Below are 10,409 nucleotides of genomic sequence, written 5' to 3' on the forward strand. Positions count from 1 at the left end.
TACAGGTTTGTTCAAGAACGATATTTATGTTTTCGCGCGAGAGAACTTCAGAATTTATTTATTGATTTATTTATTCGGAAATCATACGGGATCAAGTCCCATTTACAGGTTCCTTAAAAACTCTCAAACGGTTAAAAAGAAACACTGAAAAAAGTAAGAAAAAGTATTTACAAAACTAGAATCGAGTGTAGGATACACACAGAAAATAAAATAAAGCAGTTGCTCTTTAGACGTTTGATGAAAATATGAAATTTTCTGAGAATTTTTTTGCTTCATGCCCTGGATATCCAAGAGTGGAAGAAAAGTGGCACATAGACAATTAAGTCACAAAATCTCATCTCTTTCGTTCCAGGGTCTATGATTAATCCAATGTATTTTCTGATATACAACAGGCAATTTGATCGGCACGTCCTTTACAGTCGACAAATCGCTTGTTTTATCATGTTAACAAATAATTCACCATGAGATGTAAATTATATCAACATTTCATTAAATCGCACTCGTTGTATATTGAGGAAACAACGAGGCGATGAAATTTAAAACCCTTGATGTGCTATCTCATATAAGACACGCTTCGTTGACTTCTCTCTCCGATTATTACTGCATCATAGACGTATGGTACTTCAGTTTTTACAGAATCAAACGAAAATATTATGTTTACTCTGATCATCTTCCTTGCTTCGTTTGTAACAACTTAATCACCGAAAACCGGTTTTGTGGATTTAAGGCAAACCCATTGGACAAGTTTCGTTTGTATAAACCTCTTTTCATTGTTTTATATTTTATATTTCAGCGTGGTACAAGACTCGGACGATAAACTGATCTAGCATAGAGAGTTTCAAGTAGTCGAATACTGTAAAAAATGGCATTCAGTTTATTTCAGTACTTACTGCCTCCGGCCAATATGTACAAATTGTCAGTACTAACAATGTAATGTTGAGTACAGATAATACAGATGTAATAATTACATTTATAAAAAAAACTTGTCTACAAATAAATAAGCGATAGCAAAAACAACACGGTAACATGGTAAGCTCTCTCCTGTGTTCTCCGTTTCGTTGCTAAAAAAATATATTTAGTCAGTTTCCTCAATGTGGCAGTGCTTTGTGATCAAAGAAGTATCTTGAAATATCCAGTACATTACAAGAATGCGAAAAATAGGAAGAAATGTATTCAGCTAGCTCTCAATCCATTATACTTTGGACATATGAGTAGAAAATGGTACTCATCTTCTACTGCCTGCAAACTACACAACTCACATAGTCTATCTGATCTTTGAATACTGTTTCAACGACCTGCCTCAATCTTCAGAGAGTATGCTGATGTTCTAAAACAACAAAGACGATATTTGAAAACGGTACAGGTTTATCTTTACAGATCAAGTATGATTCTAATGCCGGCTCTTTTTGAGATCGAATAAGGATAAAGTTTTTACTATTGTTAATATCATTCACCGAGCACTGTGAATCAATATCACTACACCTTTGTTTGAACAGCCGTAAAAACACAATTTCTTTACCAACCCCTTGTTGTTCTAACACTTCACCCAATCCATAACTCTGCAACAAGCCTTTAACTCCTGTGGCCCATGAGTAATACTGAATACATCAACCTTGATTTTCAAATCAATAACATCGATATACAATTCTACTTTTTATCAATTTTCTGAATTCTTAACCAATAATTGAAAATTTCACAATAAATATTTACTGTTGGTCTACCCAACTCCCGTCTCATAGCAGTAATTGATATGTTGTATAATTGAAGTAGATAGCGCAGGATCGTTTTATGGATATTTTCAATGTCTGGAGCATGGTAAAAGCGCCCAAGGTTTCAGCACTTTAAAATAAAATAGGGACCATTTCGCAATCAAATATTTTCAGAGCCATAGTAACAGTCTGTGGGCCAAATTTATATTCAGGCTATAAATGATCTGTTAGCTTGATCACTTAGAGATTTTAGCGCTTGAAACCAACTACAAGTCCAGGTGAAGTACAATGGTCAATGCATCAGGTTAGGTATTGCACGACCATTTCTCATACTTTGGTTTAACTTGTATTTACTTTTTGAGTTTCCACTTTGAACATAACGGTATAATAATTTATTGATCAAACGAGCGCTGCAACCCTATTTTTAAATTAAAGGCCCGATAGCTGTATCTTTTAGCATTATTTTTGTGATTTTACTTCCAAACTAAAACAAGTTCATGGGAATGTACTCATTGAGGGGTGTTTATACAGGTAGAATGAACTGTCCGCTGTGACTACATGTGCAATTTTGAGCAAGATAAATAATATTTTGCCTAAACATAAAATGGCGCCCTCATGCAAATAAAGCAAAACACTGTACACTGCATATATGCATTGGAATCTTCACAGAAAACAACAGAGTAGTCCAATATAGTGAATGTTTTCCACTGGGACATCATAGGCTATGTTTTCTTTGTAATATTACCAGTTTTTAAAACGGCGGGAAATCAAAATAACAATTAAAATTTAAATTTATTTGTCCAATTTTTCAGGATTATAATACTATATCCTTTAAATTTGTATAATTTAAAGAAAACCAGAGAAGATAGAAATCTTTTTTCAGGTCAAGTTTCAAGTGTTACAGCTACAGGGGCTTTAATGAGAGTAAGGCCGTCTGTAAAAAGCAAATACAACGTTATGTTTTAAAAGACAAATCTCGATACAAGAATACTGGTGAGTATCTGATAAAGTACCGACACAATTTTCAAAACATGTGAATAAAAGAGTTGAAAATACTGATCCCTATTGTACATCAAAGCTGCAATCAAAGAAATCAGTAATACCTGACGGAGTTCTGACACATTTTTTTACATTGCTATACATAGATAGAACAACTCTATAAAATTTACGAGAAACCCCATACTGAAAGAGTTAATAAAACATGCAGTAATGATCAATTCTGCAAAACGCTTTCTAAAAGTAAATGAATGCTATGTATAATCTACTTCTCCCTATGTGCCAAGTACTCTGAAATAATAGTGTTTCTGTGCTTTGTTTCAATTTAAGCACTGGGAACCAGTTTTTTGGATTAGACCTGAGGGAAAAAAACCAGTCCGATAAGTTTCGTTTGCATAGAAACTTATAGATAAACATCTTTTCTCAGATGTCAGTGGTAAATTTCATCAATTTGACAAAATCATCAAAAAATATGTTTCGAGCGCTAATATACTTATATCACATATTTTTGACCTTGACCTTAAAATTTGGATGGGAAAGTAGAGCTGTACTGCTCTCCCGCTGGCATATGCGGAAAATATGCCCTCCCACTGAATTATGACGCCCACTGCCCTCCAGCTATGGTCTGCCCTCTCCTCAACACAGTGTAAGCTACCCACTACCTTCTCCCTGTTACAAGAAGGCATTATATTACTATGCCCTGTCCATCGCATTTTGATTGGTCGAGCTGAACCACGTGACTGCCCACAAAAAACCCCACAGTAATGGTGTGTTTACATGCCCGAGAATATGAATAATATCGTAAACATAGTAACTTTACAGCTAAAACGAAAATTGTGATTTGTACAAAGATCATAATCAACCACAAAATAAAATGGAGCATTTGTGGGCCAAGTTTAGACGCTTTTTCAAAAAAACTTCGGATTTGCAAAATTTTCGCAGCGGGCGCACTACTCACTGACAGGTTCTGGGGCCCCGTTGTCGTTCGCACGGTAAATTTTCGTAAATTTTGACGTATTTTCAGGGTTCGTTGATAATATAATGGAAATAACAGACTCCGCGCTGACCATTAACGTTTATTTATGGGCGCGGGCGAGCGGAAAGCCAAATTAACGGGCTCGGCAAGCCTCGCCCGTTAATTTTTGGCTTTCCTCTCGCCCTTGCCCATAAATAAACGTTAATGGTCAGCGCGTCGTCCGTTATTTCTATAATAATTAGGTATTCTTTATATTCATATTTATTTACTCTTATGTATCGAATATTTACGGACTCTTATTAGTTATAGTTCAATCACCTTGAACCTGAACGGAGCTAAACGGACTTCAGTATGAGCAGAGTTCAAGGAGTATCAGTGATTCAGCAAACTTTAATCTTACAGGAGATATCTTGCTTTAAATAGAAAGTTTATCTTAAGGAACAATCAAGGACTGTTACTAAACAGGCTTTAATTAAGTACGAACCAATCACTCGATGTAATTTTGAGACCTCAACATTGTATGGAAATGTATTTCAATCTGTGCCCAATGGACGACAATTTTAGTATCAGCAAGATTAGATTCTAATTTCCCTCTTTAAAGGGAGAATTTTAAGAGAAAGAGCAGAACACGATCCTGCTGGGCACGTTACTGTATGGTTAAATCAAGCCAATAAACCCTCCTCATACCAGTCTAACTCCTTGTGAGTCTCTGCTTTGTTGATCGTCCAGTACCTCATCGCACGAGTTCCCCAAGTAGACGATACGTCAGTATCATCTCCAGCACTGAAATTTCCCATTACCCGCAAGATGTACATATTCCCCACACGAACATTTCATTTATTCAACAATTTATCTATCACCTAGACGGTGTGTGGTAACCAAGAACAAGGAAAATCTGTGAAAGCAAAAAACTTATCATTTCAACCTTTGGACATTGCTTCCCTCTTAGTATGGTGTTTAATCTTCCTTGGAGTTCTATCAACCACAGCATTCTCCTCCTCAACCTATTGTCCGGTAGCCACTGCCAGACAATTTCTCCCCGCCTACTGTAAAAAACTGAAATTTCCTCCCCGCCCACTGAAAATATTGACTTTTTCTCCCCGCTTGGTGATTAGTTTTTAGATTTGGCCGACCGCTAACTACGCACAATATCTTTTTGCACGAACAGTTTTGTTGGCGGCACCTTTTTTTTTCTTTGTTTTATATTGTATTTCAGCAAGGTACAAGACAAAGCCGAGAAACTGATCTTTTACAAAAGAATTTCAACTCGAATACTAAAAAATACCGCAATTATACGGTGTCGCTCACATTTTATCGGAATTGGTACATATTACCAGTATGGGTACCAAAGATCAACCAGAAAAACAAGAATGACAAAAGCAATAAGGTCTGCAACTTAGGTACTGGAGGTCATCTTTAGGAACATGCATATCAACTTCTATAGCAATGGGACAAGCAGATCCTACATACATAAGCAAATGTCAACAAAAAATTCGCCAGAGAAGGCTTGACAAAAAGAAAAGGTGGGAGAGAGGGGAAAAAAGAGTACATGTAGGAAAAAATACAAGCGACCTAGCGGCCGATATAGCTCCGCTGTGTTTATGTAGAGAATACTATTTTTGACACATGTTGATGAAGAAGGTGGAAATATTTGATAGCTCAATGCAGTGGCCAGAAAAAAATGGCTAAAATAAGCTGCAAAAATACACAATCAAAGATTTAATCATACTTTGAATGTATCACATAGGATCATCCCTAAGAACATGTCAACCAAAGCTATCTGATGAGTAATTTTTGAGAATAAATTTTTTGACCAAAAATGGCAACAATTTGCCCCCAAAAATAAAAATTGCAGATTTCATCATAATTTCAAAAGATCAAATTTAGTTCATCTATAGAAACCTGTATACCAAATTTCAAAGCTGTTAGACAAGTACTTTTTGAGAAACGCATTTTTTGACCAAAAATGGGAAAAATTGCCCCAAAAATTCAAAATTGCAGATTTCATCATTATTTCAATAAATATCATTTAGTTCATCAGAAATTCAATATATATTACTTAGCTCATCTGTAGAAACCTGTACACAAAATTTCAAAGCTATCAGATGAGTAGTTTTGGAAATACACATTTTTTGACCAAAAATGGCAAAAGTTGCCCTAAAAATACAAAATTGTAGATTTCATCAGAAATTCAATATATATTACTTAGCTCATCTGTAGAAACCTGTATACCAAATTTCAAAGCTATCAGACCAGTACTTTTTGAGAAACACATGTTTTGACCAAAAATGGTAAAAATTGCCCCAAACTTACAAAATTGTAGATTTTATCATAATTTCAATAAATATCATTTAGTTCATCTGTAGGAACCTGTATACCAAATTTCAAAGCTATCAGATTAGTAGTTTTGGAAATACACATATTTTGACCAAAAATGGCAAAAATTGCCCCAAAAATATAAAATTACAGATTTCATCAGAAATTCAATACATATTACTTAGTTCATCAATAGAAACCTGTATACTAAATTTCAAAACTATCAGACCAGTACTTTTTGAGAAATACATTTTTTGACCAAAAATGGCAAAAATTGCCTTAAAAATGCAAATTTGCATATTTCTGCACAATTTGAACAAATCTGAAATAGATCATCCCTAGGGACCTATGTACCAAATATCAAAGCTATCTGACCGGTAGTTTTGAAGAAGAAGATTTTTAAAGATTTTTTTACCAAAAATGACAAAAATTGCCTTAAAAATACAAATATGCAAATTTCACCACAATTTGAAAAAATCTGACTGAAGTCACCCTAAGCAAACTGCATATCAAATTTCAAAGCAATCGGACAAGCGATTTCATAGTAGAAGATTTTTTTACCAAAAACATCAAAAAATGCCCCAAAAATACAAATATGCAAATTTCACCACAATTTGAACAAACTGAAGTGAGGTCACCTAAAGTGAACTGCATATAAAATTTCACAGCAATTGGACTTGCGGTTTCAGAGGAGAAGGCAATTGTTGACGGACGACGACGGACGACGGACGACGACAACGGACGACGGACGACGACGGAAAATCAACCTATTTGATAAGCTCCGCGTCGCTGACAGCGGAGCTAATAAAAGGGATCTTTTAAAAAGGAATGCTACCTCATCAATCTTCTATCCCCTACCCCCTCCTGAATATCAAATGTTCCACCCTTGATCATGTTTACATAAGACCAGCTGGCAGTATATTTACAACTTTGCGGATGTTTTAATTAATACTATGAGTGCTATCATTCAAATGTAAACAGCACTTAAATCAGTTACAGATAGTGAAATTCCTTCCACTGTGGGGGGAATTATGACATCTGGAATTATCCTGGATCCAAATTTCTCATCAGTTCTTGTGTGTCTTACATGCGAAAGTTGCAAAAATTGATTCGCAATGAAAAAATTTACCTCAGCTCTGTTTTCAGGATCAAATTTTACTACAAAATTGATATTAAACAAGACAAAATTATGTTCACAGCCTTCGAAACTGTCTCGGAGATCTCACAACAAATCCTTGGTTGGTGTAGGTCACAAAAGAAAATTACCTAAAATATAAATATTTGGGGGTTTCACAACACTTTGAGCAGAAAATTTATCTAATAACATCCCTCGGGACTTTTGTACCAAATTACAAAGCTATCAGACAAGTAATTTTGAGAACAAGTTTTCTTGACCATATGACAAAATTGTCTTACGAATACAAATTTGTATATTTCACGACAATTTCCACATATCTAACTATTGTCATCCCTGGACATCTGTACACCAGATGTAAAAGCCGTCTGTCCAGGGGCTTTAAAATGAAAATATTTTTTACGATTTTTTGACCAAAAATAACAAAATTGCCCCAAAACAGTTATATTTCCAATTTTGTCGTAATTTCAACAATTAGAAGGGTAACACCCTTGCAAACATCCAATCCAAATTTGAGAGCAATTGGGCTAGCGGTTTCAGAGAAGAAGAAATTTTACTTAAAATGAGAAAAATAACCAAAAAATTCAGCAAAAATATAAAATTCAAGATATCTTCACGATATTCATCAAACTGATTTGAATCAAGCTTAGTAAGCTGTATACCAAATATCAAAGCTATCAGATTAGTTATTCTTGAATAAAAAAATTTTGACCAAAATTCGGAAAACTGCCCCAAAATTACAAATATAAAAATTTCAATTCAATTTGTATACACTTGACTGATGTCATCCTGAGGAACATGTATACCAACTTTCAGAGCAATCAGATGAGTGGTTTCAGAGTTAAATATTTTTTGACTAAAAACTGAAAAAATTACCTGAAAAATAGGAACATGCAAATTTCATCCTAAATTTTACACACCTGCTTTAGAATACCTAAAGGAACCTGCACATCAAGTTTCAACCCTATCTGACCAACGGTTACAGAGTTTTAGCAATTTGCAGGGTTTTTCCTTTTTCCCCCTCATTTGCATATTTTTGACACTGACAAGTTCATTTGAACAATCTCACATCTCCACCCCTAGGTGCACCTGTACACCAAATACTAAGACAGTAGGTTCTGCCGTTTAGCTGTTTTTGATGTGGACGGACATACATACATACATACATACATACATACATACATACATACGTACATACATACATACATACAGACATGCAAATGGGATGCAAATGAACTGATTCAGCTTATACGATTACCTCACATTGGTATACCAAATGTGAGCTAAAAATATAAATGATATGAAGATGCGAAGACTGCAGATACGGCAAGGCGTTACAGCACATCGGGATAGCACTCTATAATAAACGTGAAATGACATACAGTACTGTTTAACAGACATACGACGCAATCTAACTGCGTATTTCCCTTGTTTATTCTTAACAATGTTGGAATCGCCCATCGAAGGAGACAAGTTTTTGAAAATATGATTTAATTTATGGAAAATTAAAAAAACCTGGTATTTATAGCTAATTAGTAATAATGATCACAATTTATGTCATTTAAAGGACGGAAGACACCAGGTCATGATTATATATAGACCTGGACGATATGGTGACATGATTACGAATAAATGTCTAATTCGACATCGATCTACCTCCTAAACCCGCTTTGTACACTTAATTTCTTTTAGAATTCATTTGCAGCCTTGTAAACGTTTGGCGCACACACGAATCCCAGGAAACCTCCTCCAATCCCCATCGACAACACTAATTTACGAAAGGAAACCAAATTATTAGGAGTGACAGCGCCGCCATATGCTGCACCTTTGTAGTTTTCATATACTTTCAAGTATTGTCGTCTTGTTTGTAAAATAGAGTTTCTTGTTCTACTTCCAAAGTCATGTTCAAATACATAGTTTTAACTAGTAAATGCAGCCTTTGTTTGTACAATGTTCATAACATCGTCGGAGACTGAATTTCAGTCCAGACTAGAATTCATTTGTCAATGCTACATATTGCATATAATGCGCTGTATTTGCAAGACTAGATACTTTGTATTCCAATGTTAGGGAGAAGGAAAAAATCAAATTCACTTGTTTTATAGAACAAAAATAATGAAATCACTAAAGATCAAGGCCTGATTGTCCCTTTTCTTCAGTAAGAGAGGCATGTAATAAGAATATCATAGCCCAAAATAGGGACTATGTAAGCTTGAGGTAGGAGACCATTTGCCCTCCTTTAATATGTCGGGCAAATGGTCACATATACCCTCGGGCACATAGTCCCAAGTTCGTGCAATATTATATAATATTGAACATCTTTAATACCCGTTTTACTCTCGGAGTTGAATGCCAATTCTGATAGTCGTCATGACAAAAACACGACCTTCTTTCTGTGTCCAGCTGGGTTTGACTGCATTTTAATAGCTCACCCCAAAGTGACAGACCGGGCATGGCATGCCAAGTACTGACTGAATTTCAGGTCTCAGGCTTTGGTAGTCCGTGTGGATTTTGGTAGCCCCAGAGAAAAGTTGGTAGTCTGTGGACGCGGGACTACCGCTAATTTCGAGCCCTGCAAATGCATGGTACACATACACAGGCTGTGATAGCAAGCTGAATACTGAACAGTTCAACATGCTGTAGGGAGTTGAACAAGAACGCAGATGTACAAACTGAACAAAAATATTTCCAAAATTATCAAAGTTAATACAGCTACTGCCTACGGGCAACTGTCACTATCAGATACTGCCCTGCTACTGTAGTGTCACTGGTATTGCATACCTGAACAGTGACAGAGATAGCTCTGACTCTGATGTACATGGTAGTTGAAGAAGAGTTTGTGTCAAACGACGCTCATAACAGTGAAACATTACTAAACAAGATACGGCCAGAGAGCAACAAATCGGAGAACACGTGGACATTTTTGAATTCTGGCATATGAGAATAATCAAATATTAAAGAGAAAAGATGGGGTCACCATTCTTGATTTTCTAAATTTTCACATTCTTGTCATAAAACTATACAAAACTAAAACTTTGAACAGTAAAGACTAAAAGAAAAAATATGTGACTAAATGGAATTAGTTTTTAACCAAATTTGCAATTATTACACCCAAAATTTCAGAGATGAAAACATATTTATTTGATGGAATATTTTAACCTTCCAGTATTGTCAATGTTGAGTAGTATCTAATTCATATATGTCTTGTACTTTTGAAACCAATTTTTGGTAGGTCACTGTGCTCAGTTTTTTTACAATATGGCAATTAGCCAGGATT

Source organism: Ptychodera flava, chromosome 12 (assembly GCF_041260155.1).
Source record: "Ptychodera flava strain L36383 chromosome 12, AS_Pfla_20210202, whole genome shotgun sequence".
Taxonomy (NCBI): Eukaryota; Metazoa; Hemichordata; class Enteropneusta; family Ptychoderidae; genus Ptychodera; species Ptychodera flava.